At 42.7% G+C, this 15,513-nt stretch overlaps 1 long non-coding RNA gene across 2 annotated transcripts in view; it reads right to left on the bottom strand.

Annotated features, from left to right (window-relative positions):
• Nucleotides 1–3,302: 3,302 nt before the first annotated feature.
• The window catches only part of LOC135970606 (uncharacterized), a 57,618-nt gene continuing 45,407 nt past the window's right edge, over nucleotides 3,303–15,513 (bottom strand). For both annotated transcript variants that reach the window (XR_010586368.1, XR_012433692.1), the window contains exon 4: nucleotides 3,303–4,502. This is a non-coding gene — a long non-coding RNA (uncharacterized lncRNA). The remainder of the gene's footprint in view (nucleotides 4,503–15,513) is intronic.

The raw sequence follows: 15,513 nt of genomic DNA, 5'->3' as shown, positions 1-15,513 counted from the left end.
TCGGCTCACTGCAGCCTCTTCCTCCCAAGTTCAAGCGATTCTTGTGCCTCAGCCTCCTGAGTAGCTGGGATTACAGGCATGCACCACCATGCCCGTCTAATTTTTTGAATTTTTAGTAGAGACAGGATTTCGCCATGTTGCTGAGGCTGGTCTCAAATTCCTGGCCTCAAGTGATCCACCCACCTTGGTGTCCCAAAGTGCTGGAATTATAGATGTGAGTCACCACACTCAGCCGAAAGTAATTTTTTGTGACCATTCTGAAAACCCAAGAAGCTCATTATCAACGTTTGATAATTGCAGTCACTGAAATACAGAAAGGACTAAGTGGATTTTATTCAAGCTAAAAGTTCAGAGTAGTGAAAAGCTCTGAATGGTTCTTTAAGAATTTTCTCCCCATTTCTGAGTGACAACACCATCAGCTGGCCTGATGAGGAAGTGGTTTGTCACACATGCTTTTGAGTCATAGTGAAAGGCATGGATGGTGTCACCTAAAATTATTAGATCAGCTATGCTTCATTTCTTATCTACACTGGGAACTGGTGAGGTTATCACCATGACCATGGCATTCCTTTTCTTCTTTATTGTCCTGTGCTGGCCAGAAAGCCCACCTCATCCTACATTTTTACCTTCTCTCTGCTTCCTTATTCCTGTTAGTAACTTGCGGGTTTGTTTTTTTTTTTTTTTTTTTTAACATTATTGATATCTCCTCATCCACGCCCATTTTCTATCAAGCATTATAAAGTGAGGCTGAGGAATGATATGCTTTTCCTCATCTCTTTAGTTAAGAAATTCTAAGGGCCGGGCGCGGTGGCTCAAGCCTGTAATCCCAGCACTTTGGGAGGCCGAGACGGGCGGATCACGAGGTCAGGAGATCGAGACCATCCTGGCTAACACGGTGAAACCCCGTCTCTACTAAAAAATACAAAAAAAAAAAAAACTAGCCAGGCAAGGTGGCGGGCGCCTGTAGTCCCAGCTACTCGGGAGGCTGAGGCAGGAGAATGGCGTAAACCCGGGAGGCGGAGCTTGTAGTGAGCTGAGATCCGGCCACTGCATTCCAGCCTGGGTGACAGAGCCAGACTCCGTCTCAAAAAAAAAAAAAAAAAAAAAGAAATTCTAAAGTAAGGAGGGCATGGTGTCTTATGCCTGTAATCCCAGCACTTTGGGAGGCCAAGGTGGGTCGATCACCTTAAGGTCAGGAGTTCAAGACCAGCCTAGTCAACACGGTGAGACCCTGTCTCTACTAACAATACAAAAATTAGCCAGGTGTGGTGGTACATACCTGTAGTACCAGCTACTCGGGAGGCTGAGGCAGGAAAATCGCTTGAACCCAGGAGGTGGAGGTTGCAGTGAGCCGAGAGCACGACAGAGCAAGACTCTGTCTCAAAAAAAAAAAAAAAAAAAAAAAGAAAAGAAAAAAAGAAATTCTGCCATTCTTTTTTTGTTTTGTTCATTTTGTTTTTTGTTTCGCTCTGTCACCCATGCCAGAGTGCAATGGCACAGTGTTGGCTCACTGCAACCTCCGCCTCCCAGGTTCAAGCAATTCTTCTGCCTCAGCCTCCCGAGTAGCTAGGACTACAGGTGTACACCACCATTCCCGGCTAATTTTTGTATTTTTAGTAGAGACGGGGTTTCACCATATTGGCCAGGCTGGTATCAAACTCCTGACTTAGTGATCCGTCCACCTCAGCCTCCCAAACTGCTGGGATTACAGGTGTGAGCCACCGCACGCGGACGCCATTTTTTATTTGTAATGGACACAGGGTATCTTGAAAGTCCTTAAAATGAGATGTGCCAAATGCTAAACTGAGGGAGGCAGTTTCCAGTTGTTTAACTTTAGACTCATCAAAGAGTAGAGTGGAAGAAATACTTTGAAAGTTATTTACATTCTTTGCTTAGGTTTTTGACTGACAGTGGATAGTATCGAGAAAAAGTCAAATTCAACCTTTTGGGTAGTTTTAAAGAAAATAAAAATTTTGATTACATACTGATTTTTCTCAAGGAAAGGAGATGAGATAGGTTCTTCTTGTTTTCTTTCGTTGTTGTTGTTTTTGAGATAAAGTCTTGCACTGTCACCCAGGCTGGAGTGTAATGGTGGGATCTCGGCTCCCTGCAAACTCCACCTCCCAGGTTCAAGTGATTCTCCTGCCTCATCCTCCCAAGTAGCTGGGATTACAGGTAGCCACCACCACGCCCACCTAATTTTTTGTGTTTTTAGTAGACACAGGGTTTCACTATGTTGGCCAGGCTGGTCTTGAACTCCTGACCTCGTGATCCACCCTCCTCGGTCTCCCAAAGAGCCGGGATCACAGGCGTGAGCCACCGCGCCCAGCTCTTCCTGTTTTGTTGATGACACAGTTTTCTTATTCAGTCTGTTCACAAATCAGTTTCTATCTCTGATTGCTAACCCAGTTATTTTATAAATGGTTAACCTAGTAGATTTTAAGAGACAGGGCATACTTGAAAGTTATCAAAACTAAATTGAACAAGCTTTACTTCATTTTCTTTCCAAAATAAGAAAAATGGTCATAAAAACAGCTTGAGCTACCACTGAACATATATCTTTGCTCTGGTGGAGCATGTGTAATTTGGTCAGGGAGTCTGATTTGCCCACAAATATCTCACAGAACATCTCAGAGAAGTTGATTTCCCTCAAAACAGCCTGAGACAAAAGTTCACATGACACTATCTTACTAGTATCCCTGCAATCCCAGGGAAGCAGGAGTTAGGGAGTAGAAGAGTGAGGAAGGGAAGACGGGAGACCCAATACCAGGATGCCTTACCCCTGACAAACCAGCCAAGACATTCCCACCTTCCCCACGGTCCCCATATATCTATACAAAGTACATTTCTCTCTCCATACCAAGTGAATGATCATTCGCCCTACTCATAATGTGTCCAGAATTGGTGGGTTCTTGGTCTCACTGACTTCAAGAATGAAGCCACAGACCCTTGCGATGCGAATTACAGTTCTTAGAGATGGTGTGTCTGGATTTGTTCCTTCTGATGTTCAGACGTGTTTGGAGTTTCCCCCTTCTGGGGGGTTCGTGGTCTCACTGGCTTTAGGAGTGAAGCTGCAGACCTTCACAGTGAGTGTCACAGCTCTTAAGGTGGTGCATCTGGAGTTGTTGGTTCCTCCCATCCTGAGTTCATTCCTCCCAGTGGGTTTATGGTCTCTCTGGCCTCCGGAGTGAAGCTACAGACCTTCACGGTGAGTATCACAGCTCATAAAGGCAGTACAGATCCAAAGAGTGAACGGCAGCAAGATTAATCGCAAACAGTGAAGGAACAAAACTTCCACAGTGTGAAGGGGACTCCAGTGGGTTGCCACCAGGCAGCCTGCTTTTATTCCCTTATCTGACCCCACCCACATCCTGCTGATTGGTCCATTTTACAGAGAGCTGATTGGTCCATTTTGACAGAGTGCCGGTTGGTGCATTTACAATTCCTGGGCTAGACACAGAGCTCTGATTGGTGTATTTACAATCCTCTAGCTCGACATAAAAGTTCTCCAAGTCTCCACTAGATTAGCTAAACACAGAGCACTGATTGGTGAGTTTACAAACCTTGAGCTAGACACAGGTTGCTGATTGGTGTATTTACAATCCTCTAGCTAGACATAAAAGTTCTCCAAGTCCCCACTAGATTAACTAGACACAGAGTACTGATTGGTGAGTTTACAAACTTTGAGCTAGACACAGAGTGCTGATTGGTGCATCTACAATCCTTTAGCTAGACATAAAAGTTCTCCAAGTCCCCCCCAGATTAGCAAGATACAGAGTGCTGATTGTTGCATATGCAATCCTCCCGCTAGATATAAAAGTTATCCAAGTCCCCATCTGACTCAGGAGTCCAGCTGGTGTTGCCTAGCAGATCCCACGCCAGGGCCGCAGGTGGAACTGCCTGCCAGTCCTGAGCTGCGCACCTGCACTCCTCAGTCCTTGGGCAGTCCATGGGACCCAGCGCCACGGAGCAGGGGGCAGGGCGCATAGCTCAGGTCACGTGGGAGCCCATGGTGGGGTGGGGGCTGGAGGTTCCAAACCCTGCCCTGCAGGGGAGGCGACTGAGGCGGGGTGAGAATTCGAGGGCAGGGCAGGCAGGCCGGAGGTGCTGGGGGACCCGGCGCCCCCTCCACAGCTGCTGGCTCAGAGAGGGGCTCTCACAGTCCAGTGGCGGGCTGAAGGACTCCTCAAGTGCTGCCAGAGTGGATGCTGAGGCCGAGGAGGTGCCCAGAGGGAGGGCTGCTAGCATGTTGTCACCTCTCAATCCCCTCTCTAAACAGGACACCCCAACTGCTGTTGGGAATTTGGTCAATGACCGCTCTAGCTACTTCCTGCTGGATAGGGGCGATGAAGTGCCCTGCAATTGTAGTGTCCTCCAGAAGGGAGCTCTCTAGGCCAAGGAAAGTGCCAGCAGGTCGGTCCAGGGGTCCTCGGTAGAAGTTGTTAGTTGAGCTCATTTGGGGTTCCACTTGTAAGACCATCTGTAGCTTAATGGCCTTGATTCTAGAGGAAACAAATTTGACAAGAAGGTTAAAGATACAGGGCCCAAAGGTGAGTAGCAGCAAGATGGCTGCCACGGGAACTAGAAAGGGGAGAAGCCATGTTGCCCAACTCCAGAGGTTTGTATAAGAGTTTAAAAGGCATTGTCTGATTTCAGAAGCCTTTTCCTGTAAATGCCAGGCGGCATCTCCTACTATCCCAGACTGGTTAGCATAAAAACACCACTCTTCCCCTAAGAAGGCACAGAGTCCTCCTTTCTCAACAGTGAGGACGTCTAGGCCTCGGCAGTTTTGGAGAGTCACTGCTGCTAAAGAGTCTATTTGGGATTGTAGAGTAAGGATAGATTTCATTATTTCTTGCAAACTGTCTGAGAATTCCTTTGAGAGTGTGTGGTAGTAGGATAATGAAGTAGCTAAACTGGCTATTCCGGTTCCTGTAGCAGTAGCCATTCCTAACCCTATAAGTAGGGGTATTAGTTGTATGGCTCTGCACTGACAGACTTGAGCTTTGAGGGGTACTGATAGGGTCTGATTTCCTGGGGCAATGTTAAAGACTAAGGTGCAGATGCGGGTCCAGTTAGTGGGGAGGCAGATACAGGTTGACGTTCCACATAAGAAGAATACACTTTGGCTGGGTAGACAGAACTTTACCCTGACTTTTAAAGGAATAGGGTACACTGTTTTTTCTTTACTACTTCCATCTCTTTTTCTCTTTGACTTCTTTGCTTTGTCTCTCTGTTGCTTCCTCTCTCTCTGTCTCTCCCTGACTTTCTGTCTCTTTCTCTCTTTCCTTCTTCTGTCATTAAACCACCCCAAGGGGAGAAAACTATGCCCCCGTGGAAGTCCCCATTCTATTTCAGTCAGGGAATACTGGGGCTTAATCTCTTGGAGGGAGTTGTTCCATACCAAGGGTCCTTCCGTAAGTATTGCTAATGGAGGGTTCCGCCTGGCAGCAATTTTGGCCTCAGCATCTGCCCGGCAGTTTCCTTCTGCCTTTTCTCCTTCACCTTTCTGATGACTTTGGCAGTGTAAGACTGCCACCTCCTTGGGTTTTTGCACCGCATGCAATAACTCCATAATTTCCTTGTGGTATTTAATGGGGGTCTCCCCAGAGGCTAGGAACTCCCTTTCTTTCCATATTGCAGCACAGGCATGTAGGATTAGATAAGCGTACTTGCTATTTGTATACACATTTATTCTTTTTCCCTTTCCCAGTTCTAAAGCTCGGGTAAGTGCCGCTAGTTCTAACTGGGTACTGATTCCTGGGGGAAGAGGCTTACTTTCAAGTACGGTTACATCACTAACTATGGCATAACCTGCCCTTCGTATCCATTCTCCACAAATGAACTTCCATCGGCATATAGGTTAAGGTCAGGATTAGCTAGGGGGACTTCTAAGAGATCATCGCAGGCGGCATAAGTCTGGACTAATAACACTGCCTGCCTGGAGAGAAGATTTCTTTTCACAACTGTCCCTCTGTCTTTGAGTGGAGCTATAATGTGGTGGAAATTTACTTTCCACTATCGCTAATGTACTGTGAGAATTCATGGGTAACCTGGCCAAGTTATTTCTTATTCCATCACTTAGTCAGAGCGGGTCACTTACTCCCCTCCCTTCATGAGGCCCACATGTGAGTTAAGGGAGGGTTATTGGTGCAACAGAGACAGATGACCTGAAAGTTTGAGATACATATGCATATAATTCATTCATGCCTTTTGAATATGGTCAAGTTGGATGTAAATGTTTCATTTCTATCATAAATACATCCATTCATCCAAACTTATCACTTACTGTATCTGATAATATCCTAGTGAGTAGATCTAGTTGCATAGTCACCTGGTGTTCCATGATCAGGATCACAGTTTCTATTAGAATCTAGTAAAATATCCAAAGCCAGTTTTCATATGAGCTCATTCTTGTCATCAGCAGTTCCTGGACCTCGTAAGTGGTATTGGCTCTGTTCATTTCAAAGCCTGATTCTTCATCCTTTCTGCCAAACAATGAGTACCCAAATTCTCCCAGTAAATTCCCTTTATTTAGGTTAAACAGAGCTTGTTTTTGTTTCTTACAGCCAAAGAACCCTGATTCATAAAAATGGTATACTGTCCAGACAGGTTAATGGTAGTTCTGTCATTAATGCAAACTGAATTATGCATTTTTGTATAACATGTTATCTTCATGACATTATTGATCTACTAGAGCAAAAACATAAGAAACTGTTGAGTTTTCCATCATGCCCAAGAGACAAAAAAAGTAACTTGGGTCTCTCAGCTCCATAGTTAAGCAAAGTAAAATACCACTGCACTATTTATACCTAGTTGGATCCTAATTTTCCTTCTTTGGTTATTTCACAACCAATCCATGGTAACTAATCAATGGTACACATTTAACTAGTTCAAGAGTGAAATCACGTATCTTACTCCAGAAATTATGTCAACTTCATATAAAAGAAAAATCAACTTTTTGGATGCTTTTCTAAGAATTACATTTTTGTACCTACTTAGGAGGTTAGTTTAGGACATTAAAGCTAAAAAAATATCAATACCGTTCTTAGGCTCATTTTCCTCAAAAACAGCTTCCTAAAAACTGGCTATGGAGATAGCCAGATGGCTGGAGGACAAAGTAGCAGTAAGACTTTTGATTGTCTTTCCTTTTAAACATTTAAAATTTTGCATTATGTAAATAGATACCTAGTCAAAAAATAAAATTTTTTAAAACCACCAAAAAATAAAGTAATCTAAAAAGTTGTACTTGTATGAATGTATATATATATAGTAGAATAATAAGCATACATTAAAAATTGTACTCTTAGGAAACACTAAATGATAATATATAGGGATGCACACAGTGTAGCAAAACTATAAAGAAAAATAAATGATTAAAAATCATTAGGCAATTCACTTCAGTAGGGAGGGAGATGGTTATGTTATAAGAGTATTTCTGGCCTGGCACAGTGGCTCACACCTGTAATCCCAGCACTTTGGGAGGCCAAGGCAGGTGGATCACTTGAGGTTAGGAGTTCGAGACCAGCCTGACCAACATGGCGAAATCCTGTCTCTACTAAAAATACAAAAAAAGTAGGCAGGCGTGGTGGCACGTGCCTGTAATCCCAGCTACTCAGGAGGCTGAGGCAGAAGAATTGCTTGAACCCGGGAGGTGGAGGTTGTAGTGAGCTGAGATCGGGCCATTGCACTCCAGCCTGGGTAACAAGAGTGAAACTCTGTCTCAAAAAAAAAAAAAAAAAGAGTATTTCTGGGGTGACTGAGTGAGGTCATAGTTATAGATGTTCACCTTATAATAATTATTTGTATAGTTTATGTATTCGTACTATATCTAACAATATAAAATTTTGTAATAAAGGAAACAAATTTTTCTTTTTTTTGAGGCAGAGTCTCGCTGTGTTGCCCAGGCTGGAGTACAGTGGCAAGATCTCAGCTCACTGCAACCTCCACCTCCTAGGTTCAAGCAGTTCTTGAGGTTCAGCCTCCTGAGTAGCTGGAATTACAGGCACACACCACCACGTCCAGCTAATTTTTGTAGTTTTAGTAGAGACAGGGTTTCACCATGTTGGCCAGGCTGGTCTCAAACTCCTGACCTCAGGTGATCCACATGCCTTGGCCTCTCAAAGTGCTGGGATTACAGGCCTGAGCCACCAAGCCTGGCCAAAAATACTATTTTTTAAGGATTTTTTTAATAAGATGGGGAAATGCTCACAATACCAAATTCAGTGAAATCAAGGATACAAAGCTGTCTATGCAGTATAATCCCAATTAGGTGTGTGCATGTTGTATATTTGTAGAAATCGATATTAAAATAAATATATCAAATATTAATTATACCTTTTAGTTTTTGTATTATTTTATATAGCTGCCGTGGTTTCTTAAATGTATGATATAATAATGTGTAAGGTGAAAATTTCATTATAAAGGATGAAGTGATAAACCTAGCTTACAGAGTAAATATTAACCCTTAACCAGTTTCAGTTCCTATAAACACAGGCGTTTAATATGCTATCACAGTACAATTTTAGAGCTAGGGGAAATCATAAGAGATCGTCTTCACACATGCCTCTGTTTTACAAATGCAGAAACTAAACAGTAGATAGGCTAGCTGACTTGGCCAAGGCCCTGGGTTACTCGCAGACCTGGGATGGGGCCAGGTTTAGCACAGTGTTTTGCCCTTCCTCCCACACTGATAGTGCCTTGTATGGAGGTAGAACAGAAAGCCCTGCTCTTTAGAGAAAGTTTCACTCACTTTTCAAAATAGGAGTACATGATCATTATAATTAAGGACTATCACAAATGAACTGTAAATTTGTAAATGTAACCATCTAATAAAGCTTCGGTTAAAATTAATGTTGTTGTAAGTTTATTTTTGAATTTTTTAAAGAGAAAAAGAAACAACAACAAATCCTTGAGGTTCCAGAAGAGCTGCCTGTATTCATTCATTTAACATACTAAAGGCAGCTTGTGACTGCCATAAAGTATGTCGCTGCCACCTTCACTACTAAAAAAGTGCTCCAGTATATGAGGCAACTGCTCTAAATCATGCTTGTTTGGACAGGCTCTTTCTTAGTTCCACCTCATCTGCACTTTAGCCCCACTCTGTGCTATGTAGACCCAAGCGATTTGCACAAACACCACATGATCCCAAAGGTGCTTTCCCAGGCAGAAGGAAAAAAAATCATAAAAGTTAAGTTAACCCTCGTAAGTTCTAGTTACCACTTAATCTTTCTATGCTTTGACTACTTTTTTTTTTTTTAGTTTTTTAAACACTTCAAGTCATAACTCTTCAATATTCAATATTTAGATTTTCCCCTTATTCTGCTTCCCCAGAGAAAATCTCCTCTCCCCACTTTCATTCAGTACCTACTATGTGCCAGGTACCATCTTCATTGTCAGGAATATAGAAATAAGCAAAACATGTTCTCTTCCCTCAAGAAGCGAATTTTTTTTTTTTTTTTTTTTTTTTTTTTTGAGACAGAGTCTCACTCTGTCACCCAGGCTGGAGTGCAGTGACACAATCTTGGCTCACTGTAACCTCTGCCTCCTGGGTTCAAGTGATGCTCCTGCCTCAGCCTCCTGAGTAGCTGGGACTATAGGTGCATGTCACCATGCCTGGCTAATTTTTGTATTTTTAGTAGAGACAAGGTTTCTCTATGTTGACCAGGGCTGGTCCTGAACTCTCGACCTCAGGTGATCATCCCGTCTCGGCCTCCCAAAGTGCTGGGATTACAGGCATGAGCCACCACAGCAGGTCAAGATGCAAATTATATAGAGGAACAGCTAGACAGATAAGCTAATGATGGCAATAAAATGTGCTCAGTCGAATAAGGAAATCAGTGGTGCTGTGCTCATGGCACCTATTAATCTAAGAGAAACAATCAGGGGCAGTTAACACAAGTGCCTGGTTCTACATTCCCACCCCTTCCTACAACATGCTATATCTATAGGATGAGCCCAAAGGAAGCCCTAGAAATCCTGATCCCTACTCCAGGTCAAGCTTATGCAAGCAAATAGCTTTTTTTTTTTTTTGAGATGGAGTTTTACTCTTGTAGCCCAGGCTGAAGTGCAGTGGTGCAATCTCAGCTCACTGAAACCTCCATCTCCCGGGTTCAAGCGATTCTTCTGCCTCAGCCTCCTGCGTAGCTGGGATTACACCCAGTTAATTTTCGTACTTTTAGTAGAGACGGAGTTTCGCCATGTTGGTCAGGGTGGTCTTGAACTCCTGACCTCAGGTGATCCACCCGCCTTGGCCCTCAACATGCTGGGATTACAGGCGAGAGCCACCGCACCCAGCCTCAAGTGAATTCTTAAAAAGTAGCTTTGAGAATTTGAAATCATTATCTGGGCATGTTTTAAATTTTGCCAGTTTGTAGTTTACCTAGATGTTTCAGATTATAGACCCCCAAATCTAAAGTATTAAAATTTTTTCTGAAACAGAGCTTATTATTCTACAGTTTTGAATTATCCCTCAGAATCAAAATTGGAAAATATTTTTACTATGTAATTTTTCTTATGCTTCTTACTGAGAAAATGACTCTCCAAATCTGAAGATGATGAAAAATACACATTGGGATTTGTTACTACTTATGTGTACACACTTGAAAGACAGTTTAAGTCCACATACTATTTATGATGTTCTTGGCTGCAAGTAATTAAAAAATAATAATTCCCTAGGAAGCAGATGCAGATTGAAAAAATTAAAAGTGATGAAACTGTAAAGATACCTATTTTATTATATGGCAAGAAGTCTGGAGGTAGTTCTGCTCCTGGATTGGCTCAGTCATCATTAAGGACTCAAGTTCTTTCCCTTGCTCCATGGTCTTTTTTTTCTTTTTCTTTTATTTTTGAGACAAAGTCTTACTCTGTTGCCCAGGCTGGAGTGCTCTAGTGTGATCTTGGCTCACTGCAACCTCCACCTCCCAGGTTCAAGCGATCTCCTGCCTCAGCCTCCTGAGTAACTGGGATTACAGGCATGCGCCACAGCTCCCAGCTAATTTTTGTATTTTTATAGGGTTTCGCCATGTTGACCAGGCTGGTCGGGAACTCCTGACCTTAAGTGATCCATCTGCCTTGGCCTCCCAAAGTGCTGGGATTACAGGCATGAGCCATGGCGCCAGCCTCATGCTCTCATTCTTTGCATGGTGGCTTAGTCCTCAAGCCTTATCCTTCATTGCTGCAAAGTGGCTGTTGCATATCTTGACGCCACGTGAAGACCTAGAATCATTATCTTCCATGTAGCACTTTCTATTTGATAGGGAATATTTTTCCTAAGTCCCCACAGAATTAGCCCCATTGGCCACAGTTGCCTCTCATACCCAGGCATAAGTCATTTGTTGTGCAAAGGGTATGAGACTACCATGATTAGCCTAGACCAATTAAGATAGGCTTTTCTGAGACTGCAAAGGGGTCTATCTTCCCTCAGATAACATGTGGAAGGATAAACAAATCTGAGATTTTGTTAGTGTGAAAAAAGCAGTGTAGCCGGGCGCGGTGGCTCACGCCTGTAATCCCAGCACTTTGGGAGGCCGAGGCGGGCGGATCACAAGGTCAGGAGATCGAGACCACGGTGAAACCCCGTTTCTACTAAAAATACAAAAATTAGCCGGGCGCGGTGGCGGGCGCCTGCAGTCCCAGCTACTCAGGAGGCTGAGGCAGGAGAATGGCGTGAACCCGGGAGGCGGAGCTTGCAGTGAGCCGAGATTGCGCCACTGCACTCCAGCCTGGGCGACAGAGCGAGACTGTCTCAAAAAAAAAAAAAAAAAAAAAGAAAAAAGCAGTGTAAGGTAAATAGTTTCAAGGAAATTATATTCAAACTAAAAATTCAATGTAAAATAAATAGAACAACTTTACTACCCACAAGTTCCGGTATGATGCTTAGAATCTGATCTAAAATCCACTCACTCTATTCTTTCAGCAAACATTCTTTGACCACTTACTACACGTTGGGCACAGTTCTCAGTACTAAAACAGAGAACAAGACAGATATGTATTTGTATTGGGAACGCTTTCAGCAGCAACTGACAGAATAGGAAATTAAAAGTAGCCAAACCATAGGGACATTTGGTGTTTACCTAGAGAAATTTAGAGGGAGGCAATCCCTAGTCCAGCTCCTCTGAAATATAACCAAGGGTTCAAGTTCTTTCTCCTCTGTGTCCTTAGCATGCTGACTTTTGTCTTTATTCTTTTCACCTCATTGTTCCATAGCTGCCATAGCTCTAAATACCTCATCTACTTTCAAACCAGAAAGAAATGGAAAAGGACATTTTTTTCTTATTCTCATCCCTTTTGCAAAGATTTTAAAACCCCCAGAAGCCTCCTATGCAGATTACCATGAAGTCTCATTGGCAGGATTGTGTGCCACACTGGTCTCCTCAAAAGCAAAGGAATCTGGGAAAGTAATTATCCAACAAAGTGTTATGGAGCTGCACACACTGCTGCCCCAGATAAAATGGGGATTTTTTTTTTTCAATAAGGGGAGATATGGATAATGGTTACCCAATTACAATGTTTTCCATTGTCCCCTCTTTCTGGAATTCTCTGGCCACTTCATGGGAAGGTAATAATAAATTAGGAGTACTTTTCATACTCTAGTTTTAAAATTATGTATGAGGCAGTTGTAGTGGTTCTTAATGTTGCTTTTGCACATTCAACTAGAAAAGCAATTTGCTGAGTGTGGTGGTTCACACCTGTAATCCCAGCACTTTGGGAGGCCAAGGCAGGTGGATCACCTGAGGCCAGGAATTGGAGACCAGCCTGACCAAGATAGTGAAACCCCATCTCTACTAAAAATACAAAAATTAGTTGGGTGTGGTGGCAGGTGCCTGTAATCCCAGCTGCTCCGGGAGGGTGATGCAGGAGAATTGCTCAAACCCAGGAAGTGGAGGTTTCAGTGAGCCGAGATCCCACCATTGCACTCCAGCCTGGGCGACAGAGCAAGACTTTGTCTCAAAAAAAAGACCACTGAAAAATGGACATTTTGCCTTTATTCCAATGGGGCTTTAGAATTTTTCATAAGGAATATGTATTAAGATATTACTTGTATAAATACAAATGAATAATATAAAATAATTAGTGAATAAAATAATTAGTGAAAAATCTGTTAAAGACTAATCATCTGTGTTCTTCTCCCCACATCATTTGGTCCCTGGTCCTGTTCTTGCTCAATGTTTGCAAAGAACCAAAAGAACCAAAGGCACACTACAAATAAGTAGAAATCTCTGCTGTGCTCTGACCTTTGATCTGTTCTGTGATCACTGTTCCCTTTCCCTTTGACTTTTCTTTTTTTTTTTTTTTTTTTTTTTTTGAGACACAGTCTCACTTGGTCACCCAGGCTGGAGTGCAGTGGCACAATCTCAGCTCACTGCAACCTCTGCCTCCCGGGTTCAAGAGATCCTCCTGCCTCAGATCCCTGAGTAGCTGGGATTACAGGCATGCACCACCATGCCCAGTTAGTTTTTGTATTTTTAGTAGAGATGGGGTTTCACCATGTTGGTCAGGCTGGTCTCGAACTCCCAGCCTGAAGTGATCAGCCCACCTCGGCCTCCCAAAGTGCTGGAATTACAGTCGTGAGTCACCGCACCTGCCCCCCTTTGATGTTTTATCATATATTTTTTCACTTGAAAGTGACTTTTCTGTAAGTTGTCACAGCAATGAAAATGTCTATTGACATCTAAGCAAACTCTCAAATCTTTAAACCTTGTCATTAACCACTCTATGTCCCCAATGTTGTTGTGGTTTGTTAAGTGAAGAACTTCTGTTGAACAACTGCCTTCTGTTTGTTTGTTTGTTTGTTTGGAGGCAGGGTCTTACTCAGTCGCCTAGAGTACAGTGGTGCAATCACAGCTCACTGCAGCCTCAATCTCCTGGCCTCTAGTGATCCTCCCACTTCAGCCTTCTTAGTAGTTGGGACCCCAGGCACGAGTCACCACACCAAGTTAATTTTTTTTTTAATTTTAAGTAGTGACAGGGTCTCAAAATGTTCCCCAGGCTGGTCTCAAACTCCTGGATGAAAGGATTCCTCCTGCCTTGACCTCCCAGAGTGCTAGGATTACCGGCATGAGCCACTGTGCCCAGCCTTGCTTGTTTGTTTTTTGAGACAGGGTGTTACTCTGTCACCAAGGCTGGAGTACAGTAGCATGATCATAGCTTACTGCAACCTTGAACTCCTGGCCTCAAACCATCCTCCTGCCTCAGTCTCCCAAGTAGCTGGGACTAGAGGCAAGCATCACCATGCCTGGCTTGAGCAACTGATATATATATCATTTATCTTAATCACCTTTATAAAAAGTTTTTTTTTTTTTTGAGACAGTTTCGCTCTGTCCCCCAGGCTAGTGTGCAATGGCGAGATCTCAGCTCACTGCAACCTCCGCCTCCCAGGCTCAAGCAATTCTCCTGCCTCAGCTTCCCACGTAGCTGGGATTACAGGCACCTGCCACCATGTCCGACTAATTTTGTGTTTTTAGTAGAGAGAGAGTTTCACCATGTTGGTCTCAATCTGACCTCAGGTGATCCGCCCGCCTCAGCCTCCCAAAGTGTGGAGATTACAGGTGTGAGCCACCCCGCCCAGCCTCCAAAAAGTATTGATAAATTTACAGAAGTTATTTAAAATGTTGAAAATTGTAAGCAACATAGCAATCTTGAGTTGACATGTATAAAGCATGGTATTTACTTTTTTATTGATTTATTCATTCATATTCTCATTTTCTCCCTTGGTGCTAGAAAGCAAAGAGCTGGTCAGGCATGAGAATGATTAAAAACCCTTGTGAGCTAGGAAGAGAGAACAATCTAAACAAAAATGAACCTAAGGAAAAGAATTACAAATTAAGCTTTGTGAAATATAAGGAAGGAAGGAAAGGGAAAGGAAGGGAGGCCTAGTTCGTGTTGTATGATTTAGATTTCTACACAAGTAAGATATTGAAGAATCACAGGTTAATCATCTAAATGTAATACTTTCCAAATAACTTAGAAGTAACATAGTGTGATTTGTTCCAAGATGTGCTATCATTTACCTTGAAAATTTTTAGTAGAAAAATAATCATGATATACTGTGATTTTTCCTACAGTAAATCATTCCTTTTTATTTATTCTTATTGGCTCTATTGAAAACTTTGTCCTTTTATTACCTTGTTGAAAATCTACACCATCAATAAAACAGCAAAGCATATTTTAATGAAGTTAAAACCTGTTGCAACCCTAAACAAGTAGAAGATTGAAAATAAGACTTTAATCTGTACACCAGGCAATTTTCTAAACCTGTCACTAAATTCTGTGAATCCACCTATCCAAAAGGTCAGCAAAAGTAAAGGCTTCATTGCACAAGTTTATACCAGTACTGTGCCCTTTGCCAAGAATGCTTGGTAAAATAAAGGATTTCATTGTTTCAATAGATTGACCTAGCAACTTAGTCCAGAAATGTTTTCTTTAGACTAATTTAGCAGAAGAGATGAATAAAGTCAAACAACTGTTTTATGGTAGAAGCACTTCAAAGTAGTGCTTGAGAACTCTGATGTT

This window comes from Macaca fascicularis, chromosome 4 (genome assembly GCF_037993035.2).
Source record: "Macaca fascicularis isolate 582-1 chromosome 4, T2T-MFA8v1.1".
Lineage (NCBI taxonomy): Eukaryota > Metazoa > Chordata > Mammalia > Primates > Cercopithecidae > Macaca > Macaca fascicularis.
The sequence above is the reverse complement of the archived record's forward strand: the minus strand, read 5'-3'. Positions and strand labels throughout refer to the sequence as shown.